We start from the raw sequence: 21,726 nt of genomic DNA on the forward strand, positions 1-21,726 counted from the left end.
AGCAGTGCTGTGAGGCCGTTTCTTCAAAACATACATATAGTTTATCTAATGACCCAGCAGCGGAAACTCTGGTGGCGCAGTGGTTATGTGCTACAGGTGCTATCAAGAGGTCGGCAGTTTGAATCTACCAGGCGCTCCTTGGAAACTCTATGGGGCAGTTCTGCTCTGTCTTATAGGGTCGCTATGAGTCGGAATCAGCTCGACAGCAGTGGGCTTTTTTTTTAATGACCCAGCAATTCCACTCCTAGACAGATACCCAATATAAACAAGTATGTGTGCTCACAAAACCTGGTGCACAGATGTTCAGAGCAGCCTTGTTCACAGAAGTCTCAAACTAGAAAAAACCCAAATGTCTATTAGGGTGGACACTGCCATGCATTGCTCTGATTCCCCCTCAGAAATGGAGGGCTTATTTACCCAGCAGCTGGAATGCTGCCCCCAACTGTCAAAGCCATGCCCTGGTGGAGCAGCCTGCATTGGAGACCGACTCACTGCAGGGAGAAGGGCCGGGCTCCTCACTCCAACTCAGGGCAGCATGAGGGGACCATCGGGTCCAGCTGCGGCTTTTGTTGCACCCAGTTCAGCTCTCCCTCTTGCCAGTCCTGGTTCCTTCCCTTCTCCAGGTGTTGGTCCTAAGGATGCTCGCTAATAAACACCCTGCTTGTTAAGCTAGGTCTCAGGGGCTGCTCCTTGGGGAGTCCAAACTCCCACATCAATCAACAGAGAGTGGAAAAATAAATGGTCACACATTCACACCATGGAATACTCCTGGCCATACAAATTAACAAAGTACAGTTACCCACACCAACGTGGATGAACCTCACAGATGTGATGAGCTCAGAGGAGCAGGGTACCAAAGAGCCCCCACTGCATGCTTCCATTTATGTGAAGTTTCGAAACAGGCAAGACTCTGGGAATTAGTGACTGAGCAGGGGCACAAGGGAGCCCCAGGTGCTGGAAACGTCCTACCTCTTGGTCTGGGGGGGGTGGTTACCCAGGTGCATATACATATACACAAAAATTCAGTCAGTGGGATTCTCAAGAATATGTAAGTTATACTGTAGTAAAAAAGATAAATTAAAAAATTTAAAGTGATCATATACTGGCTATACATTGTGATATGCAGATGACACAACCTTGCTTGCTGGCAGTGAAGAGGACTTGAAGCACTTACTAGTGAAGATCAAAAGACCACAGCCTCCAGCATGGATTACACCTCAACATAAAGAAAACAAAAAATCCTCACAACTGGACCAATAAGCAATATCGCAACAAATGGAGGAAAGATGGAAGTTGTCAAGGATTTCATTTTTCTTGTATCCACAATCAATGCCCATGGAAGCAGCAGTCAAAAAATCAAAACATATTGCATTGGGCAAATCTGCTGCAAAAGACTTCTTTTAAAAAGCGTTAAAAAGCAAAGATGTCACTTTAAAAAAGTGTTAAAAAGCAAAGATGTTGCCTTGAAGACGAAGGTGCACCTGACCCAAGCCACGGTGTTTTCAACCATCTCATATGCATGCAAAGGCTGGACAATGAATAAAGAAGACCAAAGAGAATGGATGGCTTTGAATTACTGTGTTGGTAAAGAATATTGGATATATCACGGAAAGCCAGAAGAATGAACAAATCTGTCTGGAAGAAGTCCAGCCAGAATGCTCCTTGGAGGTGAGGATGGCGAAACTTTGTCTCACCTACTTTGGAGATGTTATCAGGAGGGACCAGTCCCTGGAGAAGGACATCGAGCTTGGTAGAGGGTCAGTGAAAAAGAGGAAGACCCTGCATGAGATTGATTGACACAGTGGCTACAACAATGGGCTCAAGCATAACAATGATTGTGAGGATGGCGCAGGACTGGGCAATATTTCGTCCTGTTGTATATAGGGTCACTGTGAATTGGAACTGACTCGACTGACTCAATGGCAGTGGGTTTTGGTTTATTTGTTGGCTAAGGGGGCCCTGATGGTGCAGTGGTTGAGCGTTGGTTAAGCACACAGCTGCTAACCAAAAGGTTAGCGTTGGAACTCACCACCCACTCTTTGGAAGAAAGATGTGACAGTCTGCTTCTGTAAGGATTACAGCCCAGGAAACCCTATGGGGCAGTTCTACTGTCCTATAGGGTCGCTATGAGTCGGAACAGACTCGACCGCAGTGGTTTTTTTTTTTTTTTTTTTTTTGTATATGTTTGCTAAATTCCCTTCTGGCCCTAAAACTAATTCTGAGTGATCGGATGGATGAACCGTGGAGAGTACACGCACCATCTGTCCCTGGAAACCAGAGAGCTTTGCCAGCACTGCCCCCTGGTGGAGAAAAGTGGAACTGACTCCAAGCAACCCAATTCTGCTCCTACGTCCCCTGGCACTTGCTCTCAGCCACCCATTCATCCTGCCCTGTAAAGCCCCCTAACAATTTTGGGGTGCATCTAGGTCAATAGCTAGACAACTAACCTGAGCCGTGAGGCTAGAGGGCAGGAAAGGGAGCCCGGGATCTGTCAGCAAAGTAGCCAGCCACCAGTTACGTCTGACTCCAGTGTCCTGGGCCCTCCTGGCCCTGCCCCACCAGCGCTAGAGTGCCTGCCAAGAACCGGGGACAGGGAGGTTCAGGGACGTGAGTGTACAGCCTGCCGTGGTGGGGGGAGGGCACTGCTGGGGGCCCTAGTGCGGCTGCTCCGAGTGAGAGGGAAGTGAAGGAGGCAGCTGTGCCCTCTCCTCTTGGTTTTCAGAGCCTGCGGGGGGTGGGGGACCCATGTATGTGTGTGCGTGCATCTGCTTGCTCTGGAAGGCCCCAGAGCGCTCCCACAAGGCTTCCACCACTCCTTTCTGTGTCCCACCTGTCACTCCACCAAGAAGCCTGGACTTTGCACCCGTCCTCCCCTCACCCAAGAGGCCAGTTCCAAGCTCGCGGCTTCTATAGTCTGAGGACACAGCGAATCTCAGGAGGGCAGGCATAGGTGGGCTGGGGGCTGTGCAAGGAAGAAGTTGCAAGTGATGCCCCTCCAGAGCCTCAGGATGTGGGACACACCATGCCAGTCCCCACGCCTCCTGATAACCATGTGAAACAAGGTGGTACAGATGCCGTCTGTCATCACAGCTGAGGAGCGAGGATGCAGGCCCCTGGCCGCAAGGCCTCCCAGACAGGAGTATGCCCTCTGAGCCTGGGGGGTCTGGCCCTCTGTAAGCAGACAGGGGATGTCACCCACAACACCCCCTGCCCTGATGTCATGCCCCAGCTCCGATGACTCTGTGTTAACTGCTCATCCACGAAGTCAGAACGCAGAGTCCACAGCCCATGTTTCCTCCTCTGCCCAGATGGAGCCACACGTACCACACGACAGTGCCAGGCCCAGTGTCCTGGCCTCAGCTGTGCAAGGCCAGAGAAGGGATCAGGACAACCCTGCAAGGGGCTGGCTAAAGACACCTGCCTCTGAGTCCCGCCGGTTTCCCGGGCCTGATCCACTGCAGTGTAATTGACTATTTGCTGGCCATGTGCATCTTTACCCCCTGGATTCCTGGGGACAGAGGCTTCGGCTTCTTCACCTTTGTCTGCTCAGCTGTCTGCACCAAGCCGGACACAGAGCTGCTGCCCACCGACCATCTGGTGAGTACACGAGCTGTTGTTGGTCTTAGGTGCTGCCGAGTCAGTTCCGACTCATAGTGACCCTGCATACAACAGAGCAAAACACTGCCTGGTCCTGTGCCATCCTCACAATAGCTGTCATGCTTGAGTCCGTTGTTGTAGCTACTGTGCCAATCCATCTCAGTGAGGGTCTTCCTCTTTTTTGCTGACCCTCTACCAAGCATGATGTCCTTCTCCAGGGACTGGTCCCTCTGATAACATGTCTAAAGTGCATAAGTTGAAGTCTCACCACACTTGCTTCCAAGGAGCATTCTGGCTGTACTTCTTCCAGACAGATTTGTTCGTTCTTCTGGTGGTCCATTGTATATTCAACATTCTTCACCAACACCACAACTGAAAGTCATCCCCTCCTTCCACATGCCTAGGAGGTGATTGAAAACACCATGGCTTGGGCCAGGCCACCCAGGCTACACTTGGGTACATGAGCGGCACTTAAATAATCCAGCTCTTGACGGGAAACTGAGGCCCAGTGTATTTATTTAGATAGGCATTGGATATATTCATAAACTTAAAATTTCAACTGAAGTTTATTGAGTACCTACTATGTGCTAGGTATTATCCTAATTGCCAGGTAACCCAAATTGAAGAAAACCCAATCCTTGTTCCTTAGCCAGTTCAAGTACTTAGGTTCATGCTACAAGAGGGTCAACAGCAGCAACTCGAAAGGTTAGATGGGAAACTTAGGAGGAACGACTTGGGAAAGGAGGGTGAGAGTGGTCACACAGCTCGGTGTAATCAGTGTCACTGAATTGCACATGTAGAAATTGTTGAATTGGTGTATGTTCTGCAGTATATATCCTCAACAACAACAAAAATAAAATACATTATTAAAAAAAAAAGAGAGAGAGGAAGCGTGTATGTAGTGGGAGGTTATGTACCAAGAACAGATGAAGGTTTTGTGACGGAACGGATATTAAAATCCAGTCCTGACAGGTAATTAGGTTTCCAGCAGCCAAGAAAAGAAGGAAAGGCACTGCAGGAAGAAGGCCCACCACGCACAGGAGCACAGAGATGTAACTGTGTGCCAAGCTGTACCGCTGTATGGATCACAACCCCTGTGTATAGCAGAATATCCAGAGCAATGGTGGCTTGAACAAGAGGCCTTCTTTTCTTTTTCACGTAAAATAACTTCAAGGTAGGCAGTTGTTAGGGACTGAATTGTGTCCCCATAAAATGTGTGTCAACTTGGCCAAGATGCCCAGGATTGTATAACTGTCCACCATTTTGTCATCCGATGTGATTTTCCTTTGTGTTGTAAGTCCTACCTCTATGATATTAATGAGGCAGGATTGGAGGCAGCTATGTTAATGAGGCAGGACTCAATCTACAAGAATAGGTTGTATCTTGACAATCTCTTGAGATATAAAAGAGAGAATGGAGCAGAGAGGAGAGGGACCTCCTACCACCAAGAAATAAGAGCCAGGAGTGGAGCGTGTTCTTTGAACTTGGGGTCCCTGCACTGAGAAGCTCCTAGACCAGGGGAAGATTGATGACAATGACCAGAGCCAACAGAGAAAGAAAGCCTTCCCCTACAGCTGGTGCCCTGAATTTGGACTTCTAGCCTCCTAAGCGCCTAGCCTCCTAAACAGAATAAACTTCTGTTTGTGAAAGCCATCCACTTACGGTATTTCTGTTATAGCAGCACTAGGTAACTGAGGCAGTAGTTCAGGGTGGCCATGACATCTCCATGGCCATTGGGGACCCAGGGTCTCTCTATTTTTCTGCTCTAACACCCTAGCACTGGCCTCCATCCTCAAGGTCACTTCATGGCCCAAAAGGTCTGCTGGAGATCTAGCCAGCACATCAGAATTCTGGGCAGGAGGAAAGAGACCCAAATGGGCATTCACTCAACTAAGTCAGCTCCCTGTTAAGCAGATTTACTGGAGGTCGTACGTAACACTTTCATTTACATCTCATTGACAGAACTTAGTCATGTGGCCACATGATTGGGAAAGCTGAGAACTGTAGTCTTTGTTCAGGGGAAGGCGGTGCCCAGCTAAAAGCTATTTCTAAAAAAAAAAAAAATTTTTTTTTTTTTTTTTATTACTGAAGAAGAAAGAGAAAACGGATATGGGATGGGCAGGGAGCACTCTCTAGCCCGGTGATAGAGTGGAGCCGAGGTCCCTCAGTGTGTGGGGAGAGCGGACAAGGCAGCTAGGTCACAAAGGCCTTGCTAAGAACGGTGTAGACTTCATTCTGCAGGAAATAGGGAATTGCTGAGGGATTCTGAGCAGGTACCTGGAACAACCTACATTCAGGAAAGAGCCATCAGGTAGAGCAGTGGAGGAACAGCGGAGGTGAGGACAGTGGAGGTGAGAACAGCGGAGGTGAGGACAGTGGAGGTGAGGAGAGCTGTGAGAAGGTGATGAGGGCACGATGAAGGAAGGTGAAGAAGAGGGCACAACGTGGACGTGATAGGAGAGTGAAAGCTAACCCTGGACAGCGGGAGGTGAAGCCGGGGGACACGGGCTGAGAGCAGACCTGAGAAGAAGTACAATGAGCTCAGGGTGTTAGAGTGTTAGGCAGCCATCAAGTCAGATGACTCGAAGAAACTAAGAATCCAGACTGGAAGCGTAGGTGAGAGGACAGGGCTGGGGCTACAGATCTGGGCATCACCGGTCGTGAAGTGGTGGATGAGATCAGCCAGGCGGGGGCGTCCAGTTGTTGACCCAGAGGAAGCTGAGGGACCCTCCAGATTCAGTAGGGAAGGAGCACAATGTAATGGTTAGGTGCACAAACTCTGGAGCCAGACAGCTGGTTGGAATCCTGCCTTCACCACTTAATAGCCCTGAGACACTGGGCCAGCTGATTGCCCTTCCTAAGCCATAGCTTTGTCATCTGCAAAATGGGAATAAAGAGGCCTACCCTGAGGGCTGATATGAAGATTGGATGGTGTTATGGATTGAATTGTGTCCCCCAAAAATGTGTGTCAACTTGGCTAGTCCAGGATTCCCAGTATTGTGTGGTTGTCCACCATTTTGTGATCTGATGTGATTTTCCTATGTGTTGTAAATCCTAACCTTTATGATGTTGATGAGGCAGGATTAGAGGCGGTTATGTTAATGAGGCAGGACTCAAATAACAGGATTAGGCTGTAGTTTGAGTCAATCTCTTTTGAGATATAAAAGAGAGAAGCCAGCAGGGAGGAGAGGGGCCTCATTACCACCAAGCAAAAAGAGCCAGGAGTTGAGCTTGTACTTCAGACCCAGGGTACCTGCACTGAGAAGCTCCTAGGCCAGGGGAAGATTGATGACAACGACTTTCACTCAGAACCAACAGAGAGAAAAAGTCCTGAATTTGGACTTCTAGCCCCCGAAACTGTGAGAGAATATGTTCTGTTTTTTTAAGCCATCCACTTGTGGTATTTCTGTTATAGCAGCACTAGGTAAATAAGACAGGTGGTGTCTTAGTCATCTAGTGCTGCTATAACAGAAATACCACAAGTGGATGGCTTAAACAAAGAGAAGAAATTTATTCTCTCACAGTTCAGCAGGCTAGAAGTCTGAATTTAGGGTGCCAGCTCCAGGGGCAAACTTTCTCTCTCCATAAGCTCAGGAGGAAGGTCCTTGTCTTCAGTCTTCCCTTGGCCTGGGAGCATCTCAGAGCAGGAATCTCAGGCCCACAGGACATGATCTGCTTCTGATGCTGCTTTCTTGGTGATATGAGGTCCCAACTCTCTGCTTGCTTCCCTTTCCTTTTATCTCTTGTAAGATAAAAGGTGGTGCAGGCCATACTCCAGGGAAATTCCCTTTACATTGGATCAGGTATGTGACCTGAGCAAGGGTGTTACATCCCACCCTAATCCTCTTTAACATAAAATTACAGTTACAAAAAGGAGGACAACCACACAATACTGGGAATTGTGGCCTAACCAAGTTGACACATATTTTGGAGGACACAATTCAATCCATGACAGATGGGTAAGGAGTTCTTAGCACATTTCTGCACAGGGAACTGCACTCAGTAAATATCAGCTCTTCCTATTGGGGAGGCAGCTCACACCCCACCCCAGAGGGGACCTCAGTGCCTTTCTTTGGGCCAAACCAGGGTGTCCTGCAGTCTCCCTGCTGCAGAGTGGGGCTCCAGGAGCCCGGTGTCTGCTGGCTCAGGGAGTGAATTACAAGCACTAGGCATCTCCAGAGCCCTGAGAACCTCTGACCCAGCACCTAGGGCAGCCCCGACTTTTCTGGGCCTCCTGGACATCCACAGCCTAAGTCAGGGGAATCAGGAAGGGACTTATCACATTTTCCAAGAGGAGGTCCAGCCAAGGTGGTGAGCCAGCCATGGGCCTAGTGGATGCTCCTGGAGAGGCTCAGCTTTGTTTTGGAGACAAAGAAAGTGTGAGAACAATTGCTGGAGTAGAAGAGAGGGTCCAGCCAGGCATCCCCAGGAGCACAGTGGCCCATGCACTTTTACATAGACACAGCCACATGGCATGGAGGAGATCCAGCCAGTGTAAGGTCCAGCCAGGAGTCTGGGTGGACACTAACTCTCCTCAGATCCCCAGAAACCCAGCACACCCACTTTGCACCTGGAAGACCAATCTAACCCTTGGCCCTGTAAGGATCCCAGACAGAATTTGGGGGAAGCCAACATGTCAGGGACAGGTTTATGAATCAGGTCCCAGGAAGGAGCCTGGAGAGGGGTGGTCAGAAAAGTGGGAGGGTGCCAGGAGCATGAATGAGTTAGGAGGGAGGAGGGGGAGGGTGCCAGGACCGTGGATGGTCAGGGAGGGAGGAATGAAAGGCAGCAAGGCCAAGCTCAACCAGGTATTGACTGGGAAGACAACTGGCCAGAGGCCGCTGGGTTTGTCCAGGAGGAGTCAGCAGTGGGAGGGGGTAGAGGGAAAAGCCAGCAGCAGCTGCTGGAGAACCGAATAGGTGTGAGGTGACTACTATATTTGATGGGATGTAAGTGTGGCTGCATGTGGCAGAGACTCAGAGTGACTCAAGACGGGAGATTGTTTCCTTCAAAGTACAAGTCTGGGTTGGGACAGGGGCTCCACTTCACAAAGCTGTCATGGACCCAGGCCCCATCCCACTTGTGCTCATCATCACTAGAGCATTGTCTCCTCCACCTTGCAGAGAGTGCTCACCCCACAGCCACCTTCCAGCAGCAGAAGGAAGAGGAAGCCAGAGTAGGGCATGGCATGTCTCTTCCCTGCTGTGCAGGCCGGAGGGTTTATACATCCCCTAACTTCAGTTCACATTGCATTGGCAAGAACCTAGTCATGTGGCCACACCTAGCTGCAAGAGAGGCTACAAAATGCAGCCTTTATTCTGGATAATCGTGTGCCCCCAGCTAGAAACTGGGGCATTCCAAAATTACAAGAGAGAAGGAGGGAATGAACATTGGAGGGAACTGAGCAGCTGTGGGGTGCAGGGAAAGAGAGGGGTGGCAAGCAGGGGGATGCACAATGAAGGAGGCTTTGGGCACGAGAAGACCAGTGTGCACCGAGACTGAGCGGGCCTCATGTGTGCGTCATGTGTGTGTACGTCGTGTGGGTGTGCATCACATGGGTGCTGAGCACATGTGTACATCATTGTGAGGACATTGCAGGTGGGGTGGGGAAAAGAGCTGTTTTTGCTGAGAACGAGCTTTGCTGGCCAGGAAGACACACTGCCAGCCTTTCCAGCAGACTTTTCAAGACTCCCTGGAGGTCCTTCTGGCCCCTCACCAAAGCCAAAATAGCACAGAAAGTAAGAAAATATCTTCCTTCCGCTCCTTGGAATCTGTGCCCATTGTCAAGGCTCAGAGTCTCCGCTATGTCTGCACTGCCTGAACCATGGGCACAGTTCTTGGGCAAGGAGTAACCAGGCCTCCTGACAACCCCCTCCATGGCACAGCTAGGATTCCCAGTGCTTGGCGCCAGGGCAGGCTCCAGCCTAGTCTATCTTTGGAGCCTTTCTTCTCTGACTTGAGCTTTAAGAAGTAAGACAAGAGCTCTAAATGGAGGTAAAGCCGCTGCCTGGTTGCCCCAAGCCTTACTCTGGCTTTTGTGGTCACCACAGGAGGTGGGAGGGAGATCCATGACCCAAATGAACCAGAGCAGTTGCAAACACTGTTTATTGGTGGTCTGAGCTTTGAAATTACAGACGACAGTTGAAGAGAGCATTTTGAGAACTGGGGCACACTCACAGACTGTGTGGTGATGGGAGACCTCCAAACAAAACGTTCCAGGGGCTTTGGTTTTATGACTTACTATTGTGTTGAAAGTGGGGATGGTGAGACTCTGTCTCATGTACTTTGGACACGTTATGAGAAGGGACCAGTCCCTAGAGAAGGGCTTCATGCTTGATAAAATACAGGGTCAGTGAAAAAGAGGAAGACCCTCAGAGAGATGGATTGACACTGTGGCTCCAACAATGGGCTCAAGCACAACAGTGATTGTGAGGATGACGCAGCATGGGGCAGTGTTTTGTTCTGTTGTACATAGGGTTGCTGTGAGTTGGAGCCAAATTAATGGCACCTAACAACAACAACATTGTGTTGAGGAGGTAGATGCAACAACGTGTGCTTGACCCCACAAGGTGGATGGGTGTGTAGTGGAGCCGAAGATAGCTGCTTCTGGAAAGGATTCTCCAAAGCCTGGTGAAGAAAATTTTTGTTGGTGGCATTAAAGAAGCATGGCAAGATCGAAACCATAGCAGTTACAGAAGACAGAGTGACAAAAAAGAGAGGATTTGTTTTTGCGACTTTTGATGACCGGGATACAGTTGATAAAATTGTTGTTCCGAGAGAGGGCAGAGGGGGTCAGAAGCTGGCCAAATGGACACGAACATAGAGAGTGGAGGGAAGGAGTGTGCTGTCTCATTAGGGGGAGAGCAACTAGGAGTATATAGCAAGGTGTATATAAATTTTTGTATGAGAAACTGACTTGATTTGTAAACTTTCACTTAAAGCACAATAAAAAAAAATTGTTCAGAAATACCACACTATTAACAAGCTTCATTGTGAAGTGAAAAAGGCCCTTTCTAAATAAGAGATGCAGTTTGCTGGATCACAAAGAGGTTGTGGAGGTGAATCTGGCAATTTTATGGGTCGTGGAGGAAACTTTGCAGGTGGTGGAGGGAACTGTGGCTATGACGGTGGAGGTGGTGGCAGCAGAGGTAGGTACGGAGGAGGCGATGGTGGATATAATGGATTTGGAGGTGGTGGTGGCAACTCTGCTGGTGGTCCTGGTTATAGTAGTAGAACAGGCTATGGTGATGATGACCCAGAATATGGAAACCAAGGTGGTGGATATGACGGTTGCAATGAAGGAGGAAATTTTGACAGTGTTAACTATGGTGGTGGTAGGAACTATAATGATTTTGGAAATTACAGTTGACAACAGCAATCAAATTATGGACCCATGACGGGGGGCAATTTTGATGGAAGAAGCTCAGGCAGCCTTTATGGTGTTGGTGATGTGTCTGGTGGTGGAACTGGTAGTTATGGTAGCAGAAGTTTCTAAAAATTCAGCAGAGAAGGGCTACAGTTCTTAGCCGGACAGAGTGAGGTGTTGTCACGAAAGCTGCAGTCTACTTTGAGGCAGGCGTCCCAAATGGATTAGAGGAACCGTAAAAATCTGCCACAGAAGGAATGATGATCCATAGTCAGAAAGGTCACTGCAGCTTAAACAGGAAACCCTTCTTGCTCAGGATCGCCGTAGCCACAGTTTGCACAAAGTACAGCTATTGGTTAACGCAATGTCAGGTCAATTAGGTGTACATTCCTGAGGCCTTTTATCTGTTGTAGCTTTGTCTTTTTCTTTTCATTACATTAGGTAACATGTTGTTGTTGTTGTTAGGTGCCGTCAAGTCAGTTCCGACTCATAGTGACCCTACCTACAACAAAACAAAACACTTCCCAGTCCTGCGCCATCCCCACATTCTTGTTATGCTGATCCCACTGTTGCAGCCCCTGTGTCAGTCCATCTCACTGAGGGTCTTCCTCTTTTTCACTGACCCTCTACTTTACCAAGCATGATGTCCTTCTCCAGGGACTACTCCCTTCTGATAACAGATCCAAAGTATGTGAGACAAAGTCTCACCATCCTCGATTCTAAGGAGCACTCTGACTGTACTTCTTCGAAGACAGATGTATTCATTCTTCTGGCAGTCCACGGTGTAGTCAATATTCCTTGCCAAAACCATAATTCAAACACATCAATTCTTTTTCAGTCTTCCTTATTCGTTGTCCAACTTTCCCATGCATATGAGGCAATTGAAAGCATCATGGCTTGAATCAGGTGCACCTTTGTCCTCAATGTGACATCTTTGCTTTTTAACACTTTGAAGAGGTCTTTTGCAGTAGATTTACCCAATGCAACGCATCTTTTGATTTTTTGACTCCTGCTTCCACGGATGTTGATTGTGGATGCAAATAAAATCAAATCCTTCACAACTTCAATCTTTTCTCCGTATATAATGATGTTGCTCATTGGTCCAGTTGTGAGGATTTTTGTTTTCTTTATGTTGAGGTGTAATCCATACTGATGGCTGTGGTCTCTGATCTTCATCAGTAAGTGCTTTAAGTCCTCTTCACTTTCAGCAAGCAAGGTTGTGTCATCTGCATAACACAGGTTGTTAATGAGTCTTCCTCCAGTCCTGATGCCCCGTTCTTCTTCGTATAGTCCAGCTTCTCTGATAATTTGCACAACATACAAATTGAATAAGTATGGTAAGTGGATACAACCCTGACACACACAAGTTTAAAGTTGGAACGACTGCCTCTTGGTCTAAGTGCAGGTTCCTCATGGGCACAATTAAGTGTTCTGGAATTTCCATCCTTCGCAATGTTATTCATAATTTGTTATTATCCACACAGTCGAATACCTTTCCATAGTCAATAAAACATAGGCAAACATCTTTTGGATATTCTCTTTTTTTAGCCATGATCCATCTGACATCAGCAATGATATCCCTTGTTCCACATCCTCTTCAGAATCTGGCTTGAATTTCTGGCAGATCCCTGTCAATATACTGCTGAAGCTGCTTTTGAATGATCTTCAGCAAAATTTTACTTGTGTGTGATATTAATGATAAAATTTTTTTTTTTTAAATATTGTTCAATAATTTCCACATCCTGCTGGAACACCTTTCTTTGGAATGGGTACAAATATAGATCTTTTCCAGTTGGTTGATATACCTCAGGTATATTGCCCTGTAAATCGTGGTAGTAGTACCAGGAGTAAAAAAAATTAAAGAATTTTTAACTTTTCAAGAAAAAAGAATTAGGATAAAAACTGCCCTTCCTCCAGGGATGAATGGGTTACAGTAAGGGTGGCGCTGACCTCCTGGGGTGTTGCCCATTGACTCCTGCTGGAGCACCTACAAATGGCCTCTTCATGGGAGTGTCTAGACAGCAAGAGTTCCAAGAGAACCAGGTGGAAGCTGCATGGGCTTTTCTGAACTCAGAGGTCACAAAGTGTCACTATTATCACATTCTACTAATTAAAACAAGTCATTAAGGCCAACCCAGAAGAGCATATGGGATGGGAGGTATTGTTGCCTCCATCTTTGGGAAATAAAATCTGCCACAGTGAACTCAGAAATTGATAAATACGTGGATACATCTAGATAACCATTGATTATCAAAACCAGCAACAACCATAGTAACTAATTTGGGATGTTGGAAATAAGATGGAAATAAAATACTAGATAACAATACATGGAAAATGGCAGGTGGGTTGTAGGAGTCAAAGCTTTTAAAATCCTCGCATTGTTTGGGAGAAGCATAAAGATATTAATTAATTTTAGACTTTGTTAAATCAAATATGCAGCGCAGAAACTGTAAACTAACTGCTAAGATAATAGAAATAGAATGTATAATTTCCAAACCAGTAGGGGAAAAGAAGTGGGGATAAAGAAAAATTTATCAATCTAATAGAAGATAGGAGAGGAAAAAAAAAAAAATAGGAGAGAAGAAAAAAGCAAAACATGGTAAATATAAGATAAATTAAATAGAAGAATTAAATCCAAATAGATCATTAATCACAATAAACGTAAATGGACTAGATTTGCCAGTTAAATAACAGATTCTCAGGTTAGATTTTTAAAACCCTAGCGGTATACTGTTTATAAGAGACACGCCTAAAACATTATGATACAGACATACTGGACGTATTTCTAGACTAAGCAAATACTAACCAAAAGAAACATGGTGTAGCAATATTAATATTAGACATTAAGGCAAAAGACATCACTAGGGAAAAGGGGGTTGTTATATAATGATAAAAGGAATAATTCATCTAGGATAAAACAATCCTGAGCCTGATTGAACCTAATAATAAAACTTCAAAGTATTTAAAGAATTACATGGAAAAACTGACAAAGCCACAATCACAATGGGAGATTTAAAGCAGAGGTCTATCTGCTCCAGGCCACCATTACCCGAATCACAAAGTACCACCAGAAGCATCACGATTACAATCTTTCCTTTAACGTGATCTAATTCTAGACGTAGTTTTCGTATCCACCAGTCCCTGTGAACTGAAATGGGCTGTGCAGAGATTTTCCCTTATACTATGTGAATAATTGCACCCTTGCTAGGCAGCGGGAGTCCCTGGGTGGTGCATATGGCTAATGTACTTGGCTGCTAACCTAAAGATTGGAGATTCAAGCCCACCCAGAGGCACCTTGAAAGAAAGGCCTGGTGATCTACTTACAAAAAATCAGCCGTTGAAAACCCCACCCCGTGGACCACAGTTCTCCTCGGACACACGTGGGGTCACCGTGAGTCGGAATTGACAGCAACTAGCTTTTTTTATTTTTACTTTGCCAACCCCATCAAAATCAGAGTTTTGCCACATACTGACAACAAATTAACCTACATTCGTTAATTGCCTACTCTCCGTAGGATACTGGCTCAAGGCCTCGCCTCTAGGTACTTCCAGGTTAGGGGCTTTTCCTTCTCCCCTCACATTGGCCTTACTGCGTTGTATCATAGTTACTCACAACCCTCTTCAGCAAATAAATTATGAGCTTTTTGAAGTCAGGGACTACTATGGCAAGGATGGAAACCAGCTAGTGTGTAGGGAAGCGGTTGTGAAGCCTTCCATGCTGTACATAAAGTGGCATTTGTATTAGCAATAGCAAGACTGTTCTGTGCACAGTCTCCCCCCCACATAGCACTGTCTTCCTTTGCGCATAGTATGTGCTCAGTACGTGAACACTCAGTACAATCGACACACCATCTGTGCGTTCCTCTCCCTTCTCCCCCACGCCCTCTGGCTTCTGCTGTGTGTACAAGAGTTCAGACACTATGATGATTCTTAGGGTACAGGGTATCCCTGTTATATGTGAAATGGCCTCGCCCTCTCCAGGTGGAGAACAGTAAGTCTAAGGGAGGGGAACCTGACAACAGAGGCTTCCCAATGCCCGCCCCAGGCCTATGCCAGCCTGGCAGGCCTCTGTGTGAAGGCTACAGGCCTGGGGTGGGCTGAGGGGGAAGGAGAGAGAGAGGTGGAGGGGCCTAGACAGATGGAGCTGGAGGGGGGCCCAGGACAGACTGAACACAGACGAGAACTAGAAAAAGGCTTTGTCCCACCACCCCAGCACCCACAGGCTACGGTGCTTCCGTCCACCTCTGTGCTACACACCCCCTCCACAGCCCTCAGAAGAGGGCAGGCTGCAGGCGGCAAGCCTGGTGGCTCACACTACGCTGATCTTTCACACAAGGGGATTGGATACCTTGCTAATAATGTAAATAAGGTGCCTGGCACCTTGTGGAGGTTGGACCATGCCAGTACAGTGTATGGAACCCTAATGAGGGGGTTGGTCAGTTTTGCATCCTGCTGGGCTTAAAGCGAGACACGGGGAGAGAGAGAGAGACAGCAAGAGATGGTGATGCAGCAGTAACAGGAGCAATGGGGGGGGGCCAGCTGCAGTGGGGCTCGTTGACTTGCAGAGCTCAGAGGTGTAACACTTGCCCAAGAAGGCCCCCCGCAGGGCTCGGTGGCAGAGATTGAGAAGGAGCTGTCCTGATATAGGAACTCTGTCCTGAACTGCTGTCCCTGTTCCTTCCAATTTGATCCCGATTCTGAGTTGTATCATTACTTCCCTAATAAACCACTTAACTGCAAGCAAATTACAGAGCCCAAAGACAGGAGGGGAAGTGCAGAGGCGAGGGAGACTTGTTGATATCGGAGGTGATGGGGTGGTACCCCAAAACCAAAAACCAAACCCATTGCCGTTGAGTCGATTCCAATTCATAGCGACCTTATAGGACAGAGTAGAATTGCCCCATAGCGTTTCCAAGTAGTGCCTGGTAGATTCAAACTGCTGACCTTTTGGCTAGCAGCTGTAGCTCTTACCATTACGCCACCAGGGTTTCCTGGAGTGGTACAGTAGCCTGGAAAAGCTGGATAATTGGGACATCTTTAACCTCTGCCTCATAGGAACCAGCTTTGTGCTAAGCCTTATAAAAGAAATTATTCATTTAAAGAGGTAAGCATTTCCATTTTACAGACAAGGAGAATGAGGCCCAGAGAGGCTAAGTGGCATGCCCAAGACCACACAGCAAAGGGTAGGGCTGAGAATTGATCTGACTCTGAATCCCGTGCCCTTTCACTGAAGATGACGACTGTGCTGCTGACTCATGGTGCCAGCAGACACCTGGGCCTCAGCCCTGAGGGAGCGAGTGCTGGAGCAGTGGGGGTCAGACCAGATGGCAGTGGGCCCTGTGGGGAGGGCTGCCTAGCTGCCACCTGCCCCATCTGTGGCTGTCTCCTGCCCTTGACAGCCAGCATGACCAGTGCCACGTGGGTCTCCACCTCTTGGCAACTACCACTCCACCTGAGGCTGGTCAGAAAAAAACTTCCCAGAATGCACCAGGCCAAGATAGGGACCCCTCCACTCCCCTCCCAGCCCCCTACGGCTGCTGGGAGTCCAAAGCCTGGCCAGCTTTCTCCCTGGACCAGGGTGTTCTTCACCCCAAGTCCTTTCTGCCTTCTCAGTGGCTGAGATTCCCCCTCGCCTGTCTCTTTCCTGGCTGGCCACCTGGCATGGCAGCAGGTCCTAGGCTGCAAGCAGGGAGGTTGGGGGTGGGATAAGGGACAGGAATGCTGAAAAGGCTGAGCCCAAGGCCTGCCCTTCATCCTCTGAGCCTTTCCCAGAAGAAGCACAACAAACTCAAATAAAGAGAGCATCTGGGCTGTAGACCAAGGGTCCTCGGTTCATTGCATGCAGCCCCAGTGCCCTGGCTTTTACGAGAAACCAGCGAATCATAAGGAAACTATCTCCCTGGGAGGACATAGCTGGGACAGAAATTACATATTGGTGCCAATTCTGCCCAATCTCCATGTCAACACGTGTGGAGCACGCAGTGGCATCCAACCCACCTTAAATCCCTGCGAAGATTGTCAATCAACTACTCAGCTCCTTTCACCAGCAACAACAGCGGAGATCCCGGCTGGCTCCGTGTCTACACCACACGCTGCCCGCCCTACGATGCTTCTATTTCTAGGTCCTTTCACAGCCCCGCCTGAGAGGCGGCGTCACTAAACGCAGTTTGCAGATGAGGAAACTGAGGTTACTGAGGTTAGGTAACTTGACCAAGGTCACCTACGTAGAAAGTGGTGGAACTTTTCACATAACACTAAGTTGGGGAAATGCTCGTCATTCGTAGAAAGATTTTCAGCAAGTACAGCCTTCCAGATAACTCTCAGTTACCATGAAAAGCCAGTTCCCCAGAATCTCCCTACATGCGCCTGTGTGTGTTCGCACACTCTGACCAACAGAGCCCTCCATAAACAGACCAGACCGCAGAGGGAACCATAGGGACAGGAACCAGCAACTGTATTCTCTGAATTTATCATGTGTTTGGAGATCCCCAGGTAGAAGTAGCAAAACATAGCTTGTTCAAAGCAACTGGCCAGGGCCAGTGTATCAAGCACTCACTGCCACCAGGGGCAGGAGGACCCTTCTGAGTCCCCCAAACCCTCCCTCTCACAAGGAGCTGATCCAGCCTTGCTGACCTGCCACCTCCCTCCACTCACTGCAGCTGGAAGGAAAAACAGGAGGCTGGCTTGTTGTTGCTGGGTGCCGGCAAGTCGATTTTCAACTCATAGCGACCCCAAGTGACAGAGTAGAACTGCCCCACAGCGTTTCCAAGGCTGCTATCTTTATAAGAGCAGACTGCCAGGCTTTTCTCCCAAAGAGCCACTGGTGAGTTCAAGTTGTTGACCTTTTGGTTAGCAGCCAAGGGCTTAGCCATGGTCCCACCAGGACTCCTGTTGGGACTGACGCTGTCTCTGGACCTTAGTTTTCCCAGCTGTAAAATCAGGGTCAGCAAGTTTTTTTCCCTAAAGGTCCAGATAGTAAATGTTTTAGGATAAAGTCCATCCCATATTTGCATTTGCTTTTTATAGCCCTTTAAAAATGTTAAAAGAAAAAAAAAAAGGGAAAAAGGCCCGCACACCATGCATACCGAGACCCCTGTAAGAAATTAAGGCCCTAGTCCAGCAGGTCACTGAACTCAAATCCTTCTGGAGCCCGGCAGATAAGAAAACAGCAAAAGCCAATGACAACTAACCTCAGAGTAGGGGAGGCGATGGAGGGGCCTGTGGGAACTGGACAGCGGACACCCCATACCCAGAGGACGGCTGCTGCTCCGCTCCAGCTAGGGGCCGCTGCTCAGAGTGGGGGCCTGGCGGGGCAGAGCCAGCTCCTCAAAAGAACTTCATACAATGTTTCCCATTTTTAAATTGATGATGAGCAGATATTTAAAAAAACAAAACAAAACACTGTTGTATGTATTAAGATAATACTGTTGTGGGCCATATTTGTCTGAGTCCTCTGTGTTGGACTGATCCTCCAGCCACCCCCTCCCAAAATAAAAGCAAAATGTCATGGACTGAGCTCCTGATCCCAGGGCTGCTGCCCCTTAAGAGGCTCTCCCTCCAGAAGCTTCTTGGACCTTGGGGACATCAAGTTGGAGCATTACTGGGAAGTAGTGCTGGACTCCAGCTCATTCAGTCTGCTGTTTCCTCTTCTTCCCTCCTTGAGGCTTCCTGGGAGGTAGGGCAGGCCCTGCCTGGGGCTGGGCTGCCAGTAGCATTCTCAGCAACCCCTTGTCTCCCCACCCCCTTTCACGGGGTTTCAGTTAATACAATAGAGGAAGGTTATCCAAGATGCTGTCCTGAGAAGCAAGCCCATACAGTCAATGGGGGAAAGTGCACGTGTGCGGGGGCAGGGGAGAGGGCATTCCAAGGGGGAGCTCCGTGATGCCCTGTGTACCCGCCCTCCTGAGCCAGGTCTGGGCCAGCCCCTAAGATCCCTTGGTTACAGCCCCATGTCTGGAAGCAGGCCAGAAACACTACCCAGAATGTACCAGAATAGGCAGAACGCCTCCTCTCATCCCACTTCCCAGTCCTCATTCAGGTCCAGGGAAGTCTCCTGGCTTTCTCCCTGGGGACTGATGGTCTCCCCATAGAAGAGCCGGTTGCTGCTGAGTCGATTCATAACGACTTTATAGGACAGAGTAGAACTGCCCCACAGGGTTTCCAAGGAGCACCTGGTGGATTTGAACTGCTGACCCAGCACACCAAAAACCAAATAAAAAACCAAACTCATTGCAGCAGACTCTAACTCATGGTGACCTCATCTGCTTCGGAGTAGAACTGCACTCCACAGGGTCTTCTTGGCTGTAATCTTGCAGAAGCAGGTCGCCAGGCCTTTCTTCGCTACACAAACCTTTTGATTAGTAGCTGAGAGCAAACCATTTGTACCACTCAGGGACCTCTCATTGCACCAAACCACTTGTTATAATATTGAAATACTTCCATATTAGTATTAGCTGCTGCTCCAAGCCCCCTGAGTGCCCTCACCACCCCCACCATCGCCACCCTCAGATTTCCCCCATAATACAGCAAGAAAGGGGAATAATGCCTAGTACACTCTGTTCGGATAGGTTAGTGGCCCTGCTGACCCAGGCCTGGTTGCTCCGACCCTAGCACTGCCCTATATACCTGGAGGTTGCAGTGTCTGTGTGTCCTCCTCACACTCTCAGCTGACCCTGCAGGCCTCTGACCCTGGTGCTCTGTGCGTGTCCCTGCGCTTGGCATGCACCAGCCACTCTGGGTGTGACGTTGTGCCAGAGCCACACTGCTATCTTAGGACTCCTCCATGTGAGAGCAGCTGTGTGCCCGGCCCTGCCTGGGACTTCATGACAGTCCTGCTTACAGGGCGAATTTTGTGCTGAGGTGGCGAGCTGGATTGGCCGCAGCATGAGTGCGGCAGGCTGAGGCCAGGTGTTCTGGGCAGCCCAGGGTGATAATCCACCAGCATCTCCTTCTCACACCTGTCCTGAGGTCAGAAAGAACGCTAGTCCACCAGGGTCCCCAAGGGCAGTTACTGTAACTGCAAAGGCTGGCTCACCCCTCGGGATTGAGGAGCAACCTACAGTTGAGTCAGGTTTGGAGCGACCAGAATCCACCCAGGGGTCCTCAGACTGGGCAAGCTGGTGAGGGTGAGGGGAGTCCCCTGGGCCCCGCCTGGCCCAATACCCCCAGACAGCTCACCTTGAGAAAAGATTAGCTACTATACATAGATGGATGTTTCTCTCTCAGTGACTCAGTTCAGCAAACCCGGTTAATCTGGGCCTTGCCATGACCACTAGAATGCTGGCCAGAGGCAAAAAAAAAAACCTCCTCATCAAGCGAATTCCAACTTATGGCAGCCTCAGGTGTTAGAGAGTAGAACGCCCCATAGGGTTTTCTTGGCTGTAGTCTTTGTGGAGCAGATTGCCCTTCTTTTTCAGCATGGCTGGGTGGGTTCTAACTACCAACCTTTAGGCGACTAGTTGAGCACAAACCAACCGTTTGGGCAACCCAAGAACCTAGACCAGAGCCAAAAAAAAAAAAAAAAATGGAATTGTGAGTGGGGGAGTATTGGGGGTGTCTAACCTACTTGAGTGGTTCTTTTCAAGTTGGTTTCAAACTAGTTTCCACAACAGGAAATATACTGTCCTAAAAGGGGGTAGAGACCACCAGGAAGGGGAATATGAGACTTCCAGAAAAATCTCTGAGAAGCCGCACACCTCAGCCGCTTGCGGGGTGAGCAGGGGTTTGCAAGCTGGTGGAGCAAGAACAGCAGAGGGAACAGAAGGTGCAAATGCACCAGGGCTTGAGGGTGGGACCGCTCACCTCCCTTTTTCCCCCTTAGCCCTTCCTCGCCGCCTTTCCAGGGGAAAGAGGAACTATGTGGGGGCGCGGGGCTTTCAGTGGGGCTGAGGGGCCCAGGACAGGCCGGCCCTTGGGCTCATTGCCTGGCAGTAATTTGGGTCCCAGAGAAATATTGAGGCCTGGTTAACCGAATTATTCTTTCAGTTTCAGTCAGCTCCCCCTTTGACTCAGTTCCGGCTCGTGGAAAGCGCTTTCCGAAACTCCAGCCCGTCATCTCGGAGCTCCGCGAGCCCAGGAGGCAAGGGGGTGGCGCCGCCGGGAGACTCTCAGCCCTGCTCCCTTCTCGCTCCCGCGCCCCCTAGACCCTGCGCTTCCGCCCTCCCGCTGCAGCTCCGAGGGGCTCCTCCAGACCATCACCCCAACCCCGACTGCGCGCTGGCGCGGCGGGGCGCTCCCTCCGGGCTGGCGGGGCGCTCCCTCCGGGCTGGCGGGGTGCTCCCTCCGGGCTAGCGGGGATGCTCCCTCCGGGCTAGCGGGGCGCTCCCTCCCCGGGCAGGAGCCACAGGACCCTCCTTTCCGGGGGGCCGTCTCAGAGAGATGCTCCCTCCGGGCTGGCGGGGCGCTCCCTCCCGGGCTAGCGGGGCGCTCCCTCCGGGCTAGCGAGATGCTCCCTCCGGGCTAGCGGGGTGCTCTCTCCCCGGGCAGGAGCCACAGGACCCTCCTTTCCGGGGGGCCGTCTCAGAGAGATGCTCCCTCCGGGCTAGAGGGGTGCTCCCTCCAGGCTAGCAGGGTGCTCCCTCCAGGGCCACGCGAGGAAGTGCTCCCCCCCCACCCCATGGCGCAGAGAGGCCCTGAGGGAGCGAAGCAGCCCCTGCGCGGAGCACCACGGGGTAGATGAGGACTAGGACCTGGGGCTCTCGGATGGATTGACAAAGCACGTGCTTGAGGCACCAAAATAGAAAAAGATGCTTGGAAAGACTTAT

The 21,726-nt window shown here is 49.4% G+C and overlaps 1 pseudogene; it reads left to right on the forward strand.

Moving 5' to 3' along the window:
• Nucleotides 1-9,585: 9,585 nt before the first annotated feature.
• Nucleotides 9,586-11,745, forward strand: LOC100664988 (heterogeneous nuclear ribonucleoprotein A3-like; annotated as a pseudogene).
• The last annotated feature ends 9,981 nt before the right edge of the window (nucleotides 11,746-21,726 follow it).

Source organism: Loxodonta africana, chromosome 15, assembly GCF_030014295.1.
Source record: "Loxodonta africana isolate mLoxAfr1 chromosome 15, mLoxAfr1.hap2, whole genome shotgun sequence".
Lineage (NCBI taxonomy): Eukaryota > Metazoa > Chordata > Mammalia > Proboscidea > Elephantidae > Loxodonta > Loxodonta africana.